Source organism: Psammomys obesus, unplaced genomic scaffold (genome assembly GCF_907164565.1).
Source record: "Psammomys obesus unplaced genomic scaffold, mPsaObe1.curated_primary_1811, whole genome shotgun sequence".
NCBI lineage: Eukaryota > Metazoa > Chordata > Mammalia > Rodentia > Muridae > Psammomys > Psammomys obesus.
The window spans coordinates 34,277,613-34,301,857 of NW_026592118.1; the positions used below are offsets into that span (position 1 = coordinate 34,277,613).

Below are 24,245 nucleotides of genomic sequence, written 5' to 3' on the forward strand. Positions count from 1 at the left end.
AAGAAGAAGAAGAAGAAGAAGAAGAAGAAGAAGAAGAAGAAGAAGAAGAAGAAGAAGAAGAAAGAAAAACCTAAAGCGGACAGGAGCTCCACAAGGAGACAAACAGAGCCAAAAAAAAAAAAAAAAACAACTGTGGACTCATGGGGTCCTGCAGAGACTGATGAATCAACCAAGCACCATGCATGAAGAGGACATAGAACCCCTGCTCAGATGTAGCCCATTGGCAGCTCAGTCTCCATGTGGGTTTCCTAGCAAGGGGAGTAGGGGCTGTCTCCAACATGGACTCAGTGGCCTGCTCTTTGACCATCCCCTCCCTCCTTGTGGGGAAGTGCAGCCTTGCCAGGCCACAGAGGAAGAGGATGCAGCCAGTCCTGGTGAGACTGATAAGCTAGGGTCAGATAGTAGAGGAGGAGGAACTCCCCTATCAGTGGACTAGGGGAGGGACATAGGGGAAGAAGAGGGAGGAAGGGTGAGACTGGAAGGAGATGAGGGAGGGAGCTACGGCTGAAATACAAAGTGAATACATTGTAATAAATAATAAATCAATACAAAAATTCCTGAATAAAAGAATAACACCTGTGGGGGCATATAAATCACATCAGACTCAGTTTCAAAACAATTTTTAAGAAAATGAATAAATTAATAATTCTTGAAGTTGAATGATGAGGATGTAGAAATTAGTTATTCTAGTCTTTCTACTTCTGATTCTAGGAAAATTTTTATAATATAAAGTTAAAGTAATATATAGTCTTAGCTGTGTTCTGGTTCTGTCCTTAATGTCTATGAGGGCCTTGCTCTCCCATCTAGAAAAAGAAGCAGAGATTTATTTGTTAAGATGTTTTTCTAACTGTAACTGTAACCACAGGAAAACCAAAATAAGGTCTCCAGCTCTGCTTGCTTTTAGCTGGTTTTAACAATCAGGAACTTTGGTGACACAGAGCTGAGGACTGTTGTTAGTCTCTCAATGACTGAAGGTGCTGGAGGGGACAATACCAGAGGTGTCACCACTGATTAAAGCCACCTACCAGGTTGTCGATGTCCTATGAAAAGCTGCATTTCACTACCTTTTCTAGTGACCATTGCCTTTCCACTTCACCAGGGGACCATTCTTTCCCTGTTCTCAGATTAAAGATACCTTTTAGAGCCCAGAATGACACACATATTTAATCCTAGCACTCTGGAAGCAGAGGGATCTGTGAGGTTGAGGCCAGCCTGGTCCACTGAGTGCATTCGAGGACAGCCAAGTATAAACAGAAACCCTGTCTTGAAAAACAAAACCAAAAGGTACCTTTTAGATGACTAAGTTCAGTATTACCTGTGGCTAACAAGAACTGAAAAGCCATGGGCTTTTCTCCCCCCACCCCCCCACCCCAAGACAGGGTCTCATTTTGTAGCTCTGGTTATCCTGGAACTCACTATGGAGACGGGGCTGGCTCCAAACTCAGAGATCTGCCTGCTCCTGCCTCCTTAGTTTCTGGGATTAAAAGTGTGTGCCACTATACTCAGCTGGCACAACACTTCCTAATAATTAACTTTTCTTCACAATTAAAGAAGCCAGGGCATCTAGTAACCCCACCAGGACACAGCAGTCTGTGCATTAGTAAAGCAGATTGCTTAAATTTGTAACCATCCTGATACCCACCTGACTAATATACCTCCCTAACATTTCTATCTGAGCCTTGCACTCTCAGGCCCTAAGAAAAACGAATTTTTGCTAGTGTTAGCCCCCATCTCTGGATTGCTGGCTTTCCTAATAGAACTCTTTCCTTGCCCAAGAGATGCCTTCAAGTCAGTGGCCTTCCCAAATGGCTGGCAAAGAACTTGGGTTTGTTCTTACAGTTTTATAGTGGTCGATATTCTAAGATGTCTTTCCTAGACATCTTCGAAGGTCTTTGAAGCTGTCCCCCTGTCTTTTTTTTTTTTTTTTTCTGACTTGCAGACTCAGTCCATGGTGAATTAACCTTATAACTCTATAAATGATAGATTCCTCTGAGAGCCATAACAGCATGATTTTAGAGGACGGGGATGCGTATGTATATGCATATGTATATTGTTTAATTACTTAAAATTAGCTTTCTTATTGATTTTATTTATTATTTGTGTGTGTGTCTATGCATGATGATGTGGTGTGTATGCCACAGTATATGTGTGGAGGTCAGAAAATAATGCACAATCTGTTCTCTCCTACCTTTACATGGGTTCTAAGGGTAAAACTCAGGTGTCAGGATTAGGCTTCAAAGGCTCTTTACCTTCTGAGCCACATTGCGTTAGAAAAGCAGGCCCCATAATTACTTTCCTTGGAATGGCATTTTTAACATTATTGATCTCCTTATTACAACCATACTAACCTGTTTCAGGATCACCAAGCAGGTGTCAGTCACGGTACTGAGTGCTTCGCACACATTCTAAAGTCATGGAAGCAGAGAGTGATCGGTGAGGTAGTGGTGAGCAGGGAGTCTCAAGAGCCAGTGCGGGGAGAAGTAAGAGAGTCTACCTGTTTATACATAACAACAGAGTTACCTTTGTGGTGACAGAAAGGTGACTATCAATGTCAACACCTTCCCTGTGACACTGTAGGTGATTCAGCTGATTCTGGGAGGTTGAGTTAAGAACATATTGCATTGTTCTGCATTATTATTATTATTATTATTATTATTATTATTATTATTATTATTATTACTATCACTACTACTTTAGAATTGCCTGTGAATCTGCAATTACGTTTTTTGTTAAAAATAATTTTAGATGAACAGGAAGTAATGTCCTCTAAGAAAATAAAGAGGATTGGGGAGACAGCTTAGTGAGTAAAGAAAGTGTGGATCTGAAGTCCATCTCCTTGGGCCTATGTAAAAGACACATCATCCCATGCCTGTACGATCAGCCCTGGACCAGTGGAAGCAGGAGGATTCTTAGGACTCACTAGCCAACTAATGTGGCCAATCAGGAAGCTCCAGGTGTAGAGAGTCCTTGCTTCAAAAGCTAAAATAGAACACAACTGGGAAAGTCATCCAACACAGACCCTTGGCCTCCACATGCATGGCTGCCTGCATGTGCATGTGAATATGTACATATATGTACACGCAAGAAAACAGGAGAAAAACAATTCAAGTTTTGTAGACACTGAGACAAAAAAATTCGGTAACCTTCCTACTATCATACTAAATTTAGAGAATGTCACAACAGTGGCTGGGGGGTGGATTAAAGTACTTGTTGCATAAGCAAGAAGATGTGAGTTCAAATCCTCACCACACATGTGAAAAAGCCAGCCATGTAAACCCAACACATTGGGGAGCAAAGACAGAGGGTCACTGGGGCTTGTTGGCTGATAGGCTATCTCCAGGTTCAGTGAGAAACCCTGGCTCAGAAGAACAATATGAGTGGTGACAGTGCAGGAGCCCAGCATCCTCTTCCGGATTTCACACTCATGTACTGGCACATTCCCCATGCATAAACCACCCCCATCCTTCATACACATATAACACACACAAACACACACACACACATACACTACATACATAAACATGCCCACAACACGCATATAACACATACACTGCTTCATACTTCATACACATATACCATACTCACATACACAATGCAAACATACACAAGCACATGCCACATGCATATCACACATATGTGCATGAATCATACACATGTGTATACTGTACACATACCACACATGCATACCACATATTTACATCACAAAATCACGTCTAACAGCTATCCCATCAAATGAAGCTTCCATGTGAATTTTAGTGTTTTTATCGCCACATGCTCACAAAGCAGCTTTTTAAGAAATCCACCACCACCACCACCACCCCCCAAAAAAAAGAAAAAAGAAATTCCTGGGGCTTTTAAGTAACTGTGCAATCTTCGAGTAAAATCAAGTGCTTTTCACCTTTACATGACATACAGAAGACAAGGCATAGGAAATGGCACATCAGAGGAAGTCAGGTTGCTGCCTCACGTACCCCAGGAAATTAATCTGTGTGAGTAATAAAAACATATAAAAAACTGCTCACAAATCAGCTGACAGCTGTACCAAAAGGATATGTCTGGGGAAGACTGCGGCATGGCACAGATGTTGCACAAACTTCTCTCGGTTTGAGCTGCCCTCTGCGCTGCTGAGCCAGTGTGTCAAGGACCACCAGCAGCTGTGACTGAGAAGGGACAAGGCAGCGAGCTTCCTAAGCACTTTAGAAATGTGGCTGTTAGAAGTCCCTTGCTCATCTTTCCCAGTATGAAACTTGGTATGGCCAAACTTCTAACAACTGATCCAAAGCTCTGAAGCTTCCAGGACTCATTACACTTCTGGGCCCCGAGAATATAGCTTGGACATTTTCTCATGCCCTTCTGCAGTAAGTTGGAGGAAATCAAGAAAATATTGGTCCTATTCATCGGCAAAGAGAAAAATTAAAATCCTTCAAAGATAAAAAGGAAACGAAAATCATCATTGGCAATGAAGCTTGGGAAATGAGTCATTGCCTAAGTCTGGAACGGCAGATTCTGGTCCCAACTTCCTCACTAAATTCTGAATGAGTTAACCTTATTTCTTACTCTCTAATTTATTTTTTGCTATTGCTATTATTATTTTAGAAACTTTCCTTTTGTCGTAACTTAGATGTGCAGCAATTTGAAGTGATTGTTTTCTTATATCATTACTCCCTAATATATCTCCCTTCATCTTCTAGCATTCAGTCCTCAGCTTGAGTAATTGTCACATATGCAACACACATTGTCTCTAAGAGCAAAGTGACAGCATAAATTCCCACTACTACAATGTCTCTTTTTATGCTTTTTTCTTCCATGTTGTTTCTTCCTTACTGAAGCAACTGCCTCAAATCAAAATATTAGAATGTTATTTAGAAAAAAATGGGCTATTTTCTTTTAAAATAAATACCAAAAAAGAAATCTGTATAAATCTTAGGTTTGAAAGTTCAGTTTTTTTATATCTACATGTAGAAAAATGCAAATAGATCCATACTTATCACTCTGCACAAAACTAAAGTCCAAGTGGATCAAAGACCTCAACATAAAACCAGACATACTAAATCTGTTAGAAGAAAAAGTGGGGAAGAACAGTGAGCTCATTGGCACAGGAGATAACTTCCTGAGCAGAACAACAACAGCACAGGCTCTAAGAGCAACAATCAATAAATGGGACCTCATGAAACTGAAAAGTTTCTGTAAAGCAAAGGACACTGTCCTCAGAACAAAACAACAGCCTGCAGACTAGGAAAGGATCTTCACAAACCCTATATCTGACAGAAGGCTAATATCCAGAATATATAAAGAACTCAAGAAGTTTAAAAGCAACAAATCAAGTAATCCAATTAAAAAATGGGGTATGGAGCTAAACAGAGAATTCTCAATAGAGGACTATTGAATGGCAAGGAAACACTTAAAGAAATGCTCCTTAGTCATCAAGGAAATGCAAATCAAAATGACCCTGAGATTTCAACTTATCAGAATGGCTAAGATCAAAAATTCAAGTGACAACACATGCTGGAGAGGATGTGGAGAAAGGAGAACCCTCCTCCATTGCTGGTGGGAATGTAAACTTGTACAACCACTTTGGAGATCAATCTGGTGCTTTCTCAGACAATTAGGAATAGTGTTTCCTCAAGACCCAGCTATACCACTCCTAGACATATATCCAAAACATGCTCAAGTATACAACAAGGACATTTGTTCAACCATGTTTATAGCAGCTTTATTCGTAATAGCCAGAACCTGGAAACAACCCAGATGTCCCTCAAATGAGAAATGGATACAGAAATTGTGGTACATTTACACAATGGAATACTACTCAGCAATTAAAAATGCAGAGGGTGGAGGAAGGGCGGGCTTGGGACGGGAGGAGGGAGGAAACCACAGGGGGGATACAAAATGAATAAAGTGTAATTAATAAAGAAAAAAATGAGGAAATCATAAAATTTGCAAGCAAATGGTGGAATCTAGAAAAGATCATCCTGAGTGAGGTAACCCAGAAACAGGAAGACATACATGGTATATACTCACTTATAAGTGGATATTAGACATATAATATAGGATAATCATACTAAAATCTGTACATCTAAAAAAGCTAAGCAAGAAGGAGGACCCTGGGTAAAATGCTCAATATTCATTCAGAAAGGCAAATGGGATAGACATCAGAAGAAGGTGAAAATAAGGAACAAGACAGGAGCCTACCACATAATGCCTCTGAAAGACTCTACTCATAGCCAAACTTTGGGGAGAGTGCAGGGAATCATATGAAGGAAGGGGGAGATAGAAAGACCTGGAAGGGTCTGGACCTCTCTCCACAAGGAGAACCGAACCAAAAAATCAGGGCCTAGGGGTCTTTTCTGAGACTGATACTACAACCAAGGTCCATTCATGGAGATAACCTGGACCCCTGCACAAAGGTAGCCCATGGCAGCTCAGTCTCAAAATGGGCTCCCTAATAAGGGGAACAGGGGCTGTCTCTGACATGAATTCAGTGTCTGGCTCTTTAATCACCTCTCCCTGATGGGGGAGGAGCCTGACCATGCCACAGAGGAAGACAATGCAGCCAATCCTGATGAGACCTGATAGGCTAGGGTCAGACGGAAGGGGAGGAGGACCTCCACTATCAGTGGACTGGGGAAGGGGTCTGATCGGAGATGAAGGAGGGAGGAAGGGAGGGCAGGATTGTGAGGGAATAAGGGTGGGTCTACAGCTGGGATATAAAGTGAAGAAACTGTAATAAATAAAAAATTACATTAAAAAAAGAAAGTTCGGTTTTAATTTGATTATTCTCTTCACTTAATTTAACTTTTTCTCCCAACACCCATTGAAAGAAGATCAGATCTCTTAATAACAATGATTGACTCCTGCTTTAAGAAAATAACCGCCTCTGAGTACACGGATGTGTATGGTATGCATGTGTGCATGCTTGTGTTCTTGTGTGGGAATGCACGCACATCCACACTACCGTGCACATGTAGATGTAAGAAGTACCTTGGGTGTTGGTTCTCCTCTTCTGACGCTGGCTTTCCTGCAGTTGCTGGGAATTTGAATTCATCCCTTCATCTGTGTTGCAAGCTCTATCCTTAGTCCTAAATCCTGCTTTTAATGGAGAAAATATTTTTGTTAGTTTTCGATTAGTTGGTTTTACTTTCTGGCATCAGTGTTGTTTGTAGTATATATTGAGGAATTCTTTAATTTCCCAGTACAAGGCATTTAAACTTCTCTTATACTGAGGCAAACAGCAGTATCAAACCTCAAGATAGAGTGTCTAAACAGAGCACAGTTAGTATTTTTTTTCCCATTTCAAAGTTGATAAAATAGGGAATAAAGCCAGAAAAAGGATAAGCCAGAGAGAAAATAAAGGTCAGCTCTTTATGGAGCCACTAGCTACCTCTCCGGGTTCCCCAACACTCCCAAGGCTTGCAGGTTTTTACACTATCCAGGCTTATGGCAGAGCCAGAGGAGAGGTAGACTGCATAGCAAGAAATTTACATTTGGAAAATTAGAGTTAACTTTAGAGGCTCAGAAAAAGTCACCATGGGCCAAATTCTAATATGCTCTGAGTCTCACTAGTCACTGTGTAAATCTTAGTGCTTGACCATCAAAGGTGTGAATGCTCCATCTTAGAACTTTGTACTGGCTGAAAAATTCCACGTTTGGGCAGTTGTATCCCAGTAGCTGGAGCTTTGATACTGATGATAGTATCTGCAGTTCATGTTATTGATGCCAGCCATACAGTTAGGGCTCAGTGATAACACAATATTAAGAGCCAGCCATACAGTTAGGGCTCAGTGATAACACAAACAAGAAATTCAAGAAACAGGTCAGTGTATTTAAGATTCAAAAGAAGATTCCAAATCAGATTTTTTAATTTAATAATTTTTAAATTTCTGGACAAAAATGTTTTAAGAGCACCACATAGCTCATTGTCCCCCACTGTGTCAGCCCATCACATATTGTTTTACATAGTATTGTCCCAGATTAAGGTCATAGAGTCATTTTTAAGTCATTATTAAATGTAATTCTTCCAATATAATAGTTTACTTCTTCTAGTCTTTTAAATTCTGTGTGAATGATAAATCAGCTGTAGGTAAAGCTCACAGTAAAATAAATTTAAAGCAAATTCTTATTTTACTATTTGGGGTTATGAAAACTTATAATAATATTAAACTACCTACTAAAGTTACCTGCTATAATTACTCATTGATTATATTCAGAACCATAGATTAGAAAACCATGCATATGTAACATTTAATATAAGTGATTTTTATTTACAAATTGCATGTTTTGTTATTCACTCAAATTCAGAAATGCCAAACACTGACACAAATTAGCCAGGACCACCCAGGGCTCTTAGGCATTACTGTTTGAAAAAAGATATTTGGGTGCCACCTTGTGGAACTTTGTAGAAAGTATGAACCAGCTGTTGACGATTAAAACCGTGCACTGCCTATGGGGCCAGAAACGGGCTTCTATAAATTTTCACTTATAAAAAATTATTTCTTCGCTTTTATGTTATGTGCATTGGTGTTTTGCCTGCACGCATGTCTGTGTGAAGGTGTCCGATCCCCTGGAGTTACAGACAGTGGTGAGCTGCCATATGGGGGTGGGATTGGAACCAGGTCCTCTGTAATAGCAGCCAATGACCTTCACTGCTGAACCATCGCTCCAGCCCCACAAATTCTAATAGAAGAATGAAGAGCTGAACCAAAAAAAAATGGCCTTTTCTAAACGAATAGAGAAGCTACTCTTCCCTATGAATAGAGAAGCTGGCCAATGAAGCTGGCTAGTAAACACCTGGTGAAATTCAAAATTCACGTAAATTAACTTGCTTCCTGCTATGTAAGGCATAGATTTAAAAAAACAAATAACAAAGCTGTAGTAACCTAGTATAAGAAATAGGCAGGCAAAAAGGCAATGGGAAGGGGCTGTAGAGATGACTCAGTGGTTAGAACATTGGCTGCTCTTCCAGAGGACTTCCACAAGGCAGCTCACAACTGCTCTAACTCCAATTCCAGGGTATCTGACACTGTCTTCTAGCCTCGATGGCACAAGGTACATAATACTGCACAGACGTATATTACAAGCCAAAAGCACGAACATAGAAAATAATATTCTTAATTTAATAGGTAATGGCAAATTTTACCAAAAATGTTTATATAGAGAAACATTTCATGTTTTATGCACATATTTATGGGATACTGTGTGATAATTCAATACATGTATGAATTCCATATACAGTGATTTATAATTGGCATCTCATGCCCTTAAACTTTACCACGTAATCCAAACAGTTTTTGAGAAGTAATGAAATTTGAATTCAGAATTACTGAAATGTCTAGAGGGTAAGACCACCCAGATTTCCACCTGCAGATGAACGAAGTTAGTTTGTATCTCTCACCTTGTACAAAAATCAATTCAAAATGAATCTAAGTCTTAACTTAAATCTGAAACTTCCAGAAGAAAATGCACAGAATGTCCCTCAAGAAAAAAAAAATAAATTATCAGATTGTCTTTTATTGAAATATTTTCTTGTTGTTTCTTCACTAGCTGGGTATCCTATTGCACCACTGTTGATCATCTATGATGGCATGAGGGTGGCGCCGTCCACATTGCAGTATGCAGGATCTCCTTAATAGTGTTCCAGAAAGTTCTCTGGCTAAAGACCGGTGTCACATCGGCCTGGCAATGCTGACAATCCCATCTCAGTGCTTTTTCCACTGTTTAATCATTTTCTGCTTCTTTCTGTCTCTAGGTGGCTCCTTGAGGGCATTGACGAACAGGGGAAGTCAGACGGCAGCACCTCAATCTGGGCCTGTCCTGGATGGTCAGTTTCAGACCTTCAGACCTTTCACTGGTAGCCTTGGCAACGCCATTACCAAACTTTTTTGGAGACAGACCCAGGGAACCGATCTCAGGGGCCAATGCGGATGTGGCGCCCACCTGGACTCTGGTGCACCTCAAGTTCAAGACCTGATCTCTTTGGGGTCAAACTTGGCGGCATGGCGGAGGCAGCTGGTGTCAGAGGAACCGGATTCAGGACAACAAAGAAAGATACACCGTAGCTTCCTCTAAGCGGAAAGCCAAAAATGCCTTTCAAGAAATTTTTTTATTAAATTTTATTTTTTTACATTAATTACATTTTATTCGATTTGCATCCCAGCTGTAGCCACCTCCCTCATTTCCTTCCAACCCCACCCTCTCTCCCTCATCTCCTCCCATGCCCCTCTCTAAGTCCACTGATAGGGGAAGTCCTCCTCCCTTCCATCTGACCCTAGCTTATCAGGTCTAGAACGCCAATACCACAAGAACTAAACCTAAGAAGTATTAGAAGACAGGAGTACAAAACAAGAAGCTTCTGTACAGCAAAGCAAATAATAAGTAGTCTTAACAGACACCTCACAGCATGGGAGAAAATCTTTACCAGCTACACTTCAGAGAAATTGCTAATGACAAGAATTTATAAAGATTTGCAAAAAAAAAATAAATAAATACAAGAGAATAAAATTGCCAATCAACAAATGGGCAAATGAACTTAACAGAGAGCTTTTAAAAAAGAAATACAAATGGGCAATGACTATTTTAAACAGTGTTCAATATCTCTCGCCATCAGGGAAATGTAAATTAAAATACTTTAAGGTGCCACCTCACCCATGTCAGAATGGCTACCAAGAAATCTGACAATGAATGTTGGAGAGGAATGAAGAAAAATGAACTGTTACTCACCATTGGTGGGAGTGCAAAGGAATACGGTGATTGTGGAATTCAGTTTGGATATTTTTCAAAAAATTAAAAATAGGACTGCAATATGATCCAGCTATTTCATTCCTGGGTATATACCCAGAGAACACCAACCCTACCACAGAGATTTAAAAAATTGTTTAAAAAATTGCAGGAAAATGGGTGGACTTAGAATGTATGATATTAAGTGAGTTTGCACAATCTCATAAAGAAATAAACCTCATGTCCATTCTCATATGCAGAATTTAGTCAATAATGTGTGTGTGTGTGTGTGTGTGTGTAAGAAATGTACATGCAAGTGCAGGATAATTTGAAAAAAAGAGATTAGGAAGGGGATACGGAGGAACCGCATGCAGGTAATAGATATAAGTAATGAAAGAGGATATGAAGATAACAGTTTGTCTTAGGGTTTCTATTGTTGTGAAAAGACACCATGACTATGGCAACTCTTACCAAGGAAAACATTTAACTGGGCTGGCTTATAGTTCAGAGGTTTAGTCTGTTACCATCATGGCAGGTAGCATGGCAGTGCATAGGTAGTCATGGGGCTGGAGAGGTAGCTGAGAGTTCTGCATCTGGATTGACAGGCAGCAAGAAGAGGGAGAGAAACACTGGGCCTCAATTGAGCATTAGACCTCAAGGCCCACTCCCAATGACACACTTCCTCCAACAAGGCCCCACCTACTCCAACAAGGCCACAAGTCCTAATAGTGCCTGTGGGAGCCATTCTCATTCAAACCACCAGTTTTTCTAGTTCTAATTCTGTCTTGATTTTTGTTTTGTTTTGTTTTGGGTGGTGGATAAATGAACAAAATATATTCAGTATTTAAAGTATAAAACTTAATGTGAAGCTTCACAAGTACCCTTCCAAATGACTATTCTAAGTCTATAGACGTTCAATGAGTTGTGTAGATTTCGAGTCTGGTTAATTTGAATGTATGAGTGTTTTATTTATTGGAAAGTGTTTTTAAAATAATAAGGTTTATTTTCTTAAATAAAGATTATTGTTGTCTGCAAGTTTCTTTGAAAGGCATCTTTTTTTTTTTGGGTGGGTGGATGTTTTTGAGACAGGGTCTCCCTGTCTGCCCTGGAACTCACCCTGGAACTCACTCTGTAAATCAGGCTGGCCTCAAACTCAGAAATCTGTCTGCCTCTGCATCCTGAGTGCTGGGATAGCAGGTGTGTACAACTCCTGCCCGGTTTTAAATGCATCTTAAAAAATAAAAGAGTGCTCTCTCTCTCTCTCTCTCTCTCTCTCTCTCTCTGTGTGTGTGTGTGTTAGAACAAATACACTAAAGGTATGTCAAACGTCAATTATGGAATTCAAAATATGGGTAGTGTGTGTCATTATCCTGTGTTATTCTATTTTTCTATGTGTTTGAAATTTTCATAACAAAATTTAAAACAATAAATAGATAAACAAAAGATCTATAAAATAATTGCCGACCCAGGGTAACATGAAAGAGTTATAGGAGCAAAGGGAGCAGGGTCGTTGCTGGCTTAGCTAGGTTTCTAATGCAATGATAATGATCATGACCAAATGCAACTGAAGGAAGAAAGGGTTTGTTTGACTTACATATCCTGTGCCAGAGTCTGTTAAAGGAGGCCAAGAGGGGAAACTTAATGCAGGAACCTGGAGGCAGAAACTGAATCAGAAGCCCTGGAACAAGGCCGTTTCCTGGCTTTCTTCCAACGGCTTGCTCAGCCTGTTTTCTAACATACCCAAGGACCGACTGCCAAGGAGTGGCACAGCTCTCAGTGTACTGGGGGTTCCCACATCAATCATTAATTAATAAAATGCCCTCATAAGCTTGCCTACAGGCCAATCTTAGGGAGGTGTGTTTTTCAATGGAAGTTCCCTATTCAGATGGCTAGCTTGAACTAAGTTACAAAAATCTGTCACATCTGCCCCTGAGAGCGCACATAATCTACCAGCACTTGGATTTATTTACTTTTTGTTCTCTACTTTCTGACCAACTTTCATGTTTCTGCGTCGTAGCTCAAAAGTTCTCTTCACACCATGGAACCTTTGCTCTCACAGTTTCTTTTTACAGAGAATACTTAGATGCTAATCCTGCAGATCCTGTCATGGAACACAACGCTCTCTACATTCATATTTCTTGTCCTAGAAAGGACTTCCTTGTCTACACACACTTTCTCTCTCTCACACACACACATACACAGAGAGAGAGAGAGAGAGACATACACACACAATCACAGTTTTGTTTTGTTTTTTTCCATATTCCCTGTATGACAGGCTGAAATGCTTTTGAGTCTGAGAACTACTGTTAGGCCGCCCAATCCACTCACTAGATATCTCCAAGCACACAGAAATTCTGGTCAAGAGCACAGTTTCTGGTTTCTGACTCCAGCTGAGGTGGCATATTTTGTAAGTTGATTGCTTGTCCCTCATCTTCCTTCACTACAAGTCTTCTAAAATCTATCCTGTATACCAAGTGCATCTAACAAAACACAACTTTGAGTGACTTTCTGAACTTTCAGCTTTGAAGACATTATGCTCTTTCAATGTTGGTGACAAAAGTCCAGCTCCAAGTAGGATAGGCAAAAACCAGGCCACAGTATTTGCTAACGTTCACGTTCTGGTTGGCGAGGACAGAGATGTGCTTGAGATGCTACATGTCTAGATTGAACATGGATTCTGTTTCTCTGAAGGACCAATGCACTGGAAAAGTGAACCTGATAGCCAGCCTAGTTAGAACATTCTCCCCATGCATTTCTGAGCTCTGCTTTTTTTCTCTGAATGCAAACACATTTTCTGTAAATGGGAGAACACCACCGACAACTCCAGATATATATCAACTCAGTGCCAGGATGAGCCTACAAAAAAAAAAAAAGTGATCTATAGCTCAAGAGTCCCAGGACCCTGTGTTCATTATTAATCCCACACTAGCCAGATGAATGGTTTGTCCTCTGTCCTGTTGTTTCTGGAAGACAGTTTTCCTGGAATCATTCATCATCGTCTCTTCTATGTAGAACTGGAAGCCTTGAGGGAAGGGGTTTGATGAAGACATCTCATTTGAGACCAAGTGTTCCAAAGTCTCTCAGTCTCTGCACATTGTCCAGGTGTGGGTATCTGTATTAATTCTCATTTACTCCAATAAGAAGCTTCTCTGATGAGGGGTGAGTAAGGCCAAACATTATCTTGTTGAAAAGAGGTTGGTAAGCTTTTCGTAAAGGGACAGAAAGTAAACAGTTTAAACCTTGGGGATTAATTGATCTCTGTTTTGCAATTACTCAACTTATATGTGGATAACTTTCCATCCTTGTTAGAAGTAGTATGGCTGACGGCCTCATTTGCACTATAGACTAATTTACAGAAGGAAGGAGGGGTGCTTTATAGACATATGCAGCATTATCTGCTATTTGCCAGGCACAGTAGCACTGGGAAGGCTGAGGACACAAGATCACCTAGAGGCCGGTGTGACAGAATGACTTCCAGGCCAGCTTAAGCTACAGTGGGAAGCCATAGCTAAAATATAAAAAATAAGGTAAATCAAAAGAACTGAACAAGTATGCAATAGTGGTGAACAATGAACCTATCCCATTACGTACAACAGATGTCGGCAAAGTCTATTTCTTACTTAACACTAAAACCAGAGGAAGAATTTTCTAGGCAATCATTCATAACACATATCTCCTTGTCTGTATATGTAGACATAGTTTTAAAGTAGCTGTGTATTGTTTCATTCTGCTGTGTATGCCCATTTCCTAAACTCTACCTGGTAAAGTAAATACAAATGAAAGAAAACTTTATCTTCAAAGGAATTATTTTTAATAATCAAAATTTCAAAGAGCTAGTAGTCATAGTCATGTTAATTTCAACCACAAAAATCTACCAGAAGCAAATGTTTTTATTGGAATGAGTAAACCTGTGTGAGTCTACTGGATATTGTGAGTAGACTTTACTTACATCCAGTAACATCAAAGCGGCTGCTGATACATCCGTATCCTTTATAGACTCATAAATGAGAGTCTTGCTTCCCAAACAGTCACATAAAGCTACAAGAGAGAAGAATTCTGTCAATAAAACAGGTACTTAATAAGAGCACATTTACTATTTATATGCATTAACAAGATATTTCTATGCAAACAGAGGATGCCCTAAATTTTCGATTAGGCGGGCAAAACTTACATATGTGTAGGGTCAAAAATGACATTTAATTTACATACTAAAGCTCATGTACCAAACTCCCTACATTTATTTTGTAAATATGAACTTAGTCTGTTCCAGATAGTATTAAAGAATACTTGCAGTTGCCTATGGGAAACTGTTGGTCAGCTTTCATTGAGAAATAGCTCACCCCTTTGCAGTTATACTCAGTCACTTGGGGCTCTTCAACTTATGCTCACTACATTTCTTTCTCCCATACTTACAGATAAATGATTGCAGTACGCCTCTCCTTGGCCGATATGGATTAAAATGTTAACTCTTAAACAATTGAATAAACAACTACCCTGTTTTCTGTATTAGAAAAAATAAAGCCACTTTCTAGAGAAATTATTTTTTTGTCTAAACTCAAGCATCCATTCCATGATAATTGACGTGCCAGGTAAGTGTTCCTTGTGACATACAGTATCATCCTCAGTGCTCTTTCACACTGAGAAAGTTTCTCTCTTGCAGAATCTTGCCACCTGACAATGCCGGCCTGCAATGACTAGGATTGAGGCCAATGGCCCCTCACATCACATCACACATTTTATGCAAGTCAATCTGAGTGTAGATGAAAATTTTGTATACTGATTATTAAATTTTATAATTGGTAGTGCATTGACTGAAGAGTCATATTTTTATAGCTGAAGATGCAGCTCAGTGGTAGAACACTTGCCTAGCATGTACAAAGCTCCGGGTTCAAGCCCTAGCACTGCAAATTTTAGTTGCATAAAAATTGGTTTTTTTTTTTCTTCTTGGTTATAGCTCAGTGCTACTATTTCATTAAAGAGTAGAAGCCCGTTGACTGTATCTTAGTATAAATTTGCTCCCCCACTTTCATACTCCATTGGGCAGTCTTTGCCAGAACAGTGATTCCTTTCATATTTCATCATAAAACCATTTTGTTCTTATCATTAGAATGTTTGTGCCATGTGATTGACTGAACGGAGGTTGAAGGCTTTCCCTTCCTTATCTTAGGCTGCTTCTTGCTGAAAGCCTGAAGTGAAAACAGGGAGGTGGGGGACAACTGAAACTTCCTTGTTTCCCCATTTTGTGACTTTCTGCCTTCCCCAAACTTATGTATAGCAAAGTCAGGCTATTTCAGGCAAAAGTAAGGGGGGGGGAACTAGTTAGTTGGCGTTTTGTTTTTCCATTTCTGTGATAAAACACAATGACCAAGGCAACCTACAGTAGGAAGAACTAATTTGGACTTACATTTCCAAAGGAGTAAGAGTCGATCCCCATCCAGGCAGGGGTATGTGGCTTTAGACAGGCTTGAGGAGCATGGTGAGAGCTCACATCTTAAACCACAAGCAGGAAGAAGAGCACCCAAGCTTAGAGCAGCAAATGGCCTTTGAAACCTGAAAGCTTATGCCCAGTGACAAACTTCTCCTCAGAAGGCCATACCTCCTCAGCCTCCCAGAACCATCAGGAACTGGGGGATCCAGCATTCAAATGTCTATACTGTGTGGGACATCTCATCACATACCACCGACTTGGTTATGCCTTGCTCTGATTTCAAAAAGTGTCCTAGCACTCTTGTGTATTCCTTGAAGGCTGCTTTGGTGGAACTCTCTGCCTGGAGTTCTCTTAATACTGGCTTTAATGCAACACCTTTCGCTGGGTATCAGATAAAATTTCCTTAACATACTATGTTGTCCTCAAAAGGATGCTTCCAACACCTCTCTCCTGGGGATGCTCTACTCCTGCCAAAAAATTCTGTTGATGCCACCAGCCCGACTCTCTCAGCTGGTGGTTCCATTTGGTTGACAGGACAAGCTTGGGCATGCTCTGTTTCTAATAAAGAGTTGGAGCCAGCATTGTTTTTAAAACACATACCTCTTACCTGCTGGACCTTGAAACTAGCTGGATCCACGCCTTCTCCTACAATTTTGAAGGCAAACCTCTTTAAGAGCAGCTCACCCAGCCAGGCACAGTGGTGCACAACTATAATCCCAGTACTCAGGGATGCAACGGCAGGTGGATCTCTGTGAGTTTGAGGCCAACCAGGTCTATAAAGTGAATCCAGGACAGCCAAGGCTACACAGAAAAACACTGTCTCAAAAACAAACAAACAAACAAACAAACAAATATTAAAAGCAGCTCACCCTGTTTCCTACTCAGCACCTTCTCCAAGATCTACAAATCAAGTTTCTACAGCACCCACAGACCTCAACTACAGAATTAAATTCTATAAACATTGTCTCTCAGAGACTCCTCATATTCTTCAAGAGAGTTTGGGTCTTAAGGTAGCAAAATCTTGTTCAGCTCTGCATAGGCAGCGGCATCTCATATTGAACCATGGGTTGTTCAGTTAGTCTACTAGGGCTAGAGCCAGAACCAAAGACAAAAATCTCATTTGTAACATCCTGTTACATGAATGATCTGTGAACAATTCCTGAGAGACACAGAGAAACAAAAGCAATTGTGCATCGCAGAAACATCTGAATTGTAATATTACTTTAACAATATATTTATAAATCCACTTGGATTAGAGATAGTCGTCTGTGTGCATTTTTATATCCATTCATTGTTTTAATTCAATGAATAATGAGAGGAGTATTGCTGATTATAGCATGTATCCCACCCTGAAAAAAATTTCAGTACAGCCACAATAATGCAACGTCATAAAACAGTTTCTGTAAACAAAGTCTCAAGGTCTGAGGGAAGTCCAGCAAATAAAGGCATGGGAAGCGATTACTTCCAGGAGTGAAAGATTTTAAAGAGGGGCTGAAAATACATGTCTTGAGGCATGGATGATCTTGAGTTTTTCTCAATCATGGTCAAGGAGGGCATTCTAAAAAAGCAGATACAGATAAAGATGAAAAGGAAGGAGAGGAGGAGGAAAAGGGGGATGAAGAAGAAAGTGAGAAGACTAGGAGGGTTGGGAGAAGAGAGAAGAAGAGGGGAAACAAAGGCATTAGAGAAAGTGCTCTGGGAAAGCAAATGTAAACAATCCAGTAGGCTGGAATTAGGATGAGTTAAGGAATGAAATGTGAGAAATAAATCTGGCCAGAATAAGGGTAACTTCATCAACAACTTCTGGTTCTTCAGAGGTTTTCACTGTTCTGGGACCTAATCATTCTTTTTCCTAAAATGATGCTGGTTTTGAACTCATCATCTTCAGTTGGATAATGTCTACATTCTAGTATTATTTTAGAATAATTTCTCACTCTTTATTTTACTACCAACAGAAGACTGCATGTGTCATTGCTCTGGGGTCTATTTGGTCCAGGTAATTCTAGTTTATTCATTGAAAATAAATAAATAAATCGTCATTTTTTTTTTTTTTTTTTGTCAACCACCCTAGTTTGCTTTCCATTGCTCTGATAAACACCACATCGAAAAATAACTTGGAAAGAAAAGAGCTTATTTTATTTTATACCTCTAGGTAATAGTTCATCACTGATGGAAATTAGGGCAGAAGCTCTAAGCAGGAAGGTAGAGGGAGGAAACTGAGGCAGAAATCAAGGAGGGATGATGCTAATAGGTTTGCATATCTTATGTACCTCTCAGATACATCCTAGGTCCACCTGCCTAGTGATGACAGCACCCATAATAGGTTGGGCCCCCTGTATCAATTAGCAATTAAGAAAATGCTCCACAGATATTTCCACAGGCAATTCTTTATACATGCATACATTCATATATACATACACAAACACACACACACATATATATACATATATACATGTGTGTGTGTATAAATATTCAGAAGCATTTATTCAACAAACAGGCTAGCCAAACATCATGGTAGTCTTAACAGAGTTCAAACTCTTTACTTTCAGCAAGACCCATAACTTTTAATGAGGACAGGAACCTGGCGGTTCTTGTTTTCAAAGTACAGTGCACATTTACTGAGATATATAACTCCATCATTCCCACATACAAGGGACATCCCATAAATGCATCAAAGCAATTAGCCCCCCCCCCTCCACTAAGTTAGTTGTGGTGTTACCTCCTAATCTGAGCAGCGTCCAGGTGCTGAGAAGAAAGATAATTGTCACCTTGCAGATCTGTGTGCAAAGGTCAGGAGAACTCTGTGGGGCGCTTCTCTTCAGACACTCCCACAGGCAAATTCTTAACTAGAAAATTCCTCAATTAAGGCTCCCTTTTCCCAGATGACTCTAGCTTATGTAAGTTTGACAAAAGCTAGCCAGCACAATTGGCTTTGTGTCAACTTGACACACAAATACATTACTATTCAACCATAACTTTTCCTTTCTGTCTGTTCCCAAGATCTCCTTAACATCGTACTATTAAATATGCTATAACTTTAAAAGTCCTACAGAATATAAACATGCTAACATTTTAAGAATTTAATGCCTGTTTAAAGTCTAAGGTCTCTTAACTGTAGGCTTTATAAAATACAAAATAATTTATATACTTTCTTATTCCAGGAAGGAAGAAGCAGACCACAGCTACAATCAGATCAAAGCAAAACCAAACTTCAACAGTATAAATAGCTTAGTGTCTCACACCTAAGACTCACAATCGTCTGGGCTTCAAAGAGCTTGGGTAACTCGACTTCTGTGTCTCTGCCATCCACAGCACACACACCTTATCTACTAAGCTCAGTCTTGTGTCACTCCATACCTACTACTGTCCTTGGCGGTCATCTCCTGGGCCTGACATCTCTAAAAAACTGGAGTTTCCACCACAACTAAGGTTGCACCTTCACAAAGGGCCCCCTGGCCTCTTTCCAGAGAGACATTGAACCCTGTCACGCTGCCAAGACTCAGCTGATTTCCACAATTCCTTCATACTTTTAAAACCAATACCATGTGGGAAACTCCTACACATCACCAAGTTCAGGGGCCAGCTAGTGATGCAGCCTTGGGTCTTTCAGCCACAGTCTCTATGTGCTGAACATTAGGGAATATATCCTAGACAATTTCACTGTTTTAATGCTGCTTGTCTCATGTTAATCACAGCTGATTTTTCAGCTCTAGCTAACCAGCACAGGTTGTCTCAGTAAAGCGCAGAAGTGTTCACTTCCATAGATTCTTAATTCAAATGTATCACACAAAAGGGCCCCAAGAGAGTCCTTGAGGGATACCCAGACTTTCCTCTGTCACTTCACAAGCCACGCCTTGGTTGTGTGGACTTATATCAACATTCTTATCTTCCATGCCCCCCACAGTAATTGCTCATTAAGTTCTGAACACTCAGTTGCTTTTCTAGCCTTAAGCTCCAAATTTTCTTACGGTATTTTCCAAAACAACATTCTCAGTTTCATCCTCTTCCCTGCATTCCCCACATTCCGGGCCCCTATTTCTCTCCTAGCTTGCTTTCTGTTGTGATCAACGCCACGACCACACACAACGTAGAAAAAAAAAAAGAGTTTATTTCACCTTACACTTTCAGGCCACAGTTCATCACTGCGAGAAGTCAGGAACTGAAACAGATCCTGGAGGAAGATTGATTACTAATTTGCAGGCCTGGCTGGTTCAGCTGCCTTTCTCATGCAGCCCAGGCCCACCTGTCTTGGGATGGCACCTTCCCATCCCAAGCTGAGCTCACTCAAGGTGAGCTGATTGGGCTCACCTGCATCAATTAGAAATTATGAAAATGTTCCACAGACCTGCTTACAGGCCAGTCTGAGGGAGGTAATTCCTCAACTGAGGGTCTCTCATCCCAGGTGACTCTAGTTTTCGTCTAGGTGACAAACCTAATTATCACATTAATCTTTTTGAGATTGGGCTGCAAAGTTACGTAATGAACAAAGTATCTAAATAAAGGGTTACCTGAGGGTTTTTTTTAAAAGGCAGTTTGGCTACACAGATGAAATGGCAGGAAGAAGGGAGCAGAAGTCACTGGGAAACATTATTGCCTGGCTGAGAAGAAATATCTAAACCAAGGAAATAGGTTATGGGAGCAAAAAGACTTTCAGAATTCGATGACATTATCTGTTTCCAAGTCTCAAATACAATTTATTCAAATACTGTCCAATAAAGGGTGTAGATGGGCACACACCTTTAATCTTAGCACTTGGTGGGGGGCTGGGCAGGCACATCTCTGTGAGTTCAAGGCCAGCTGGTCTACAGAATAAGTTTTAGGACAGCCATGGCTACACAGAGAAACTGTCTTAAACCACCACTCACCAAAAAAAAAAAAAAAAAAAAAAAAAAGAAAAAAAAAAAGAAAAGAAAGAAAAGAAAAGCAGGTGAACAACAGAAAATATGACTTTTTTTTTTTTTTTTAAGAATGATGTTGATTTTGTCTTGTGTAATTCTTCCAGGAACCTTGAGTGATTCAAGGAAGGAGCCTTCAGCTTTCAAAAATTATGCTAGGACTTAGGCTAAAGAGCTGCCTTTAATATATAGCCTCCATTTCTGATTTAACTTGTTGTTGCCATTTTCCAGGCAGTGGACATAAAGAAGCTTTTCTTTGAAGGATTATGAGCAAGTTTTACTCACATCTCAATGCTCAGAACTTTCTGACTGACTGCATCTAGCTGGAAGGGAAATGGAAGGATATCTATTTCCCCCCAAAACCAGGTCACCAAGTGCCTTCCTAAAACTTGGAGGCAGGTGTGCTCTTTTAAAGTGATAGATGAGATGGTCCAAAGGTGGTGGCATGTGACTGTAATCCCAGCACTCAGGAGGTAGAGGTGAAAGAATCAGGAGTTTGTGATCAGCCTGGTCAGTACCTGTCTCAAACAAACAAATAAAGCGAAGAATGTGGGAAAAAAAAAAAAAAAAGGAAAGAAAGAAATATGAGAAAGGAAGGGGAAGAACGGAAAAAAATGAAAACTGAACATGTTGAACTGTAAAACTTTAATAGAGGATAATTATAGGTAAATGAGCCATGACGAGCAGTCTTATGCAGTCTTTGATAAATAATCAGCCTTGATTTAAGGTGAGTATAAGTCGTAGTTAAAAGACTTTCCAGCTGGGGAGAAGAGGCTGTCACAGAGCACAGAAGCAACAGTGCATTTGCCCTGTCAAAGAAGGGGTCACTCACAGGGACCAAAAACAAACAAGAAGAGAATAATAATTCTGAGCCACATGAAGAAAGCATTTCAAGAGAGAGACGCAGTCAAGTGCGGATGATACACAAGGGGAGAGCCTTGGTCATTGGAACTAGCAGAGTAACTATCATTGTTGACTCTGGCAAACAACATAGTCGGCATGAAAGATGGAGTGGAAAACATTCCAGGAAGACATAAGAAAATGGGATTAGATAGAGCAAGAAGGATCCTGCCTTTGAGGAAAACAGTGAGTTGAGTATGTAAGGTCCCAACTGGTAGAAACAGAGAGCAAAGAAAACCCTGTTGTTTTCTGTCTCCCAAGAGCAGAAATATTCCTGTTTTCCAGCCAGAAGTGTAGTAATGATTGGAGAAGGAGCGGTGGGGTAGGAACGAATGGGGGGGGGGGGGCTAAAGGAAAAGTCAAGTCATTCATTGCCGGAGTTTTCCTTAAAGTAAATGTAGCAGGTGTTGATAAAGCCATAAAAAATGTGAGGTTGGTCTTATGTGGGCACATATGACCTAGGCAAAAGCCACCTAGCAGATGGGCAGGATCATGCTGAGGTGATTATAGTTCATGTTCTTTACATGGCAGGAGTAAAAAATATAATACTTTTCTCGAACTAATCCTCTTATCAGGATGGTTGGTCACTACCATCAGTGCAAGAATACCCATAACCAAGCATGAAGACGTGAGGCTGCCAGCCATCTGAGGGCATCTCCATGTCAGAACTGAAGGTCCTGTTGCAGCATCATTCCAGGAGCCACAACCCATCATCTTCATCACTCGCTGGGTCAATTATGAAGCTTTGTCTCCAGCCCGCTTGTCTCCACACCACTGATAATTTGAGTCTTCATCTTTTTCTTGGCTATTCTACCCTTCCAGCTCTCTGTGGAAAAACTGGCTATACCGCTACCCCAGTTAAAACGATCAGTGGCTCCACAATTGCCATAATGAAAAAGCCTATGCAAAGGCAGCAAGCTAATGTTCAATGCATTTTTAATAGGACTTCTCAATCTCTCCTGGCCTCCTTGGTTTATTCACATGTCAGTTTCCCCTTAACCTTGACGGATGTGTGTTAAGTCCATCAGTACACACCTCAGGCTGTGGTTAGTTTCAGACTAACCACAGAAAATACTGTATTTTTCCTATGCATATATACCTATAACAGAGTCTAATTTATAAATTAGGCAACAAAAATATTATATTATATAATCGTTATAACAAAAATGGTTGTCCCTTTGTAGTCTCCAATGATACTAAAATCAACATACACTCAAATGTTTTGTCTTAGTTGGTGTGATATTTGCAAATAGCCTATATATATTCTCTGAACCTTGTCTCTAAATTACTTATAATCGTGTACACAATGTAAATGTTATGTAAAGAATTGTTTAGTAAATCGTGACAAGAGGGAAAAACGTTCACGTTTCATACAGACACAAATTACATAAATAAATAAAGATGTATCTATAGAGAGAGAGACAGACAGACGAGAGAGAGGAGAGAGCAAGAAAGAGAGAGAGCAGCCAATCTAGCTCAAGGTCTGGCTTTGAACTCTGTTCTTTAACGCTTCTGCTTCAGAGTGTTGGTATTACAGATGTACACCACCACAATCAACTTTTTTTTTTTTTTTTGAGACAGTGTTTCTCTGTGTAGCCCTGGCTATCTTGGACTTTGTAGACCAAGCTGGCCTCCAACTCACAGAGATCCTCCTGCCTCTGCCTCCTTGAGTGCTGGGGTTACAGGCATGCGCCACGGCTCCTGGCGCACCATACCCAATTTTAAAAACATTTTGATGGAACCTGCAGATGCAGAGTTGGAGGGTACGGAGGGCCATGACACTACGGTAAGATGTGAATCTCTGTCGTAGTCTTTGCACTGTACTCACCCTTCGTGAGGATTTGTCAATGGAATGCCTCCCCGATTAGACGAGACGAAGGTGCTGTGATGTAGCATTAGGCTACCAGATCAGGGTTACAGGAAGGTGAGCACAGACAAATCTGAGAGCCCACAGGGCGGCTTTGGTACACTGGAACTATAGGTGGGGTGACGTTCAGGGCTGGACTAAACAGGAACCAGACAGAAAACTTTCATCTCACTCAGAAATTAAAATTTATAAATCGTTTATTTCTGGAATCGTGCATCTAATAATTTTCAGATTTTGCCTGATCAGTGGTAACCGGAACTTCATAAAGGAAGTTATGAAGTTCACAGGTAAATCGGGATTCTTGCTTTCCCATTGCCCTATCCTGTTTCCCCGACCCAGCATTTGCTTTTTTTTCAGTGCTAGATTTTTCTCTTCCAAGTGGTCCTGTCTTTTACCTTTTCGTGAATAATCCATGTTTGTCTTTCATCATCTAGTGGTCCTC

The 24,245-nt window shown here is 40.3% G+C and overlaps 1 pseudogene; it reads right to left on the reverse strand.

The window, feature by feature from the left end:
- Window positions 1-2,842: 2,842 nt before the first annotated feature.
- Window positions 2,843-24,217, reverse strand: LOC129681037 (60S ribosomal protein L12-like; annotated as a pseudogene).
- Window positions 24,218-24,245: the final 28 nt, after the last annotated feature.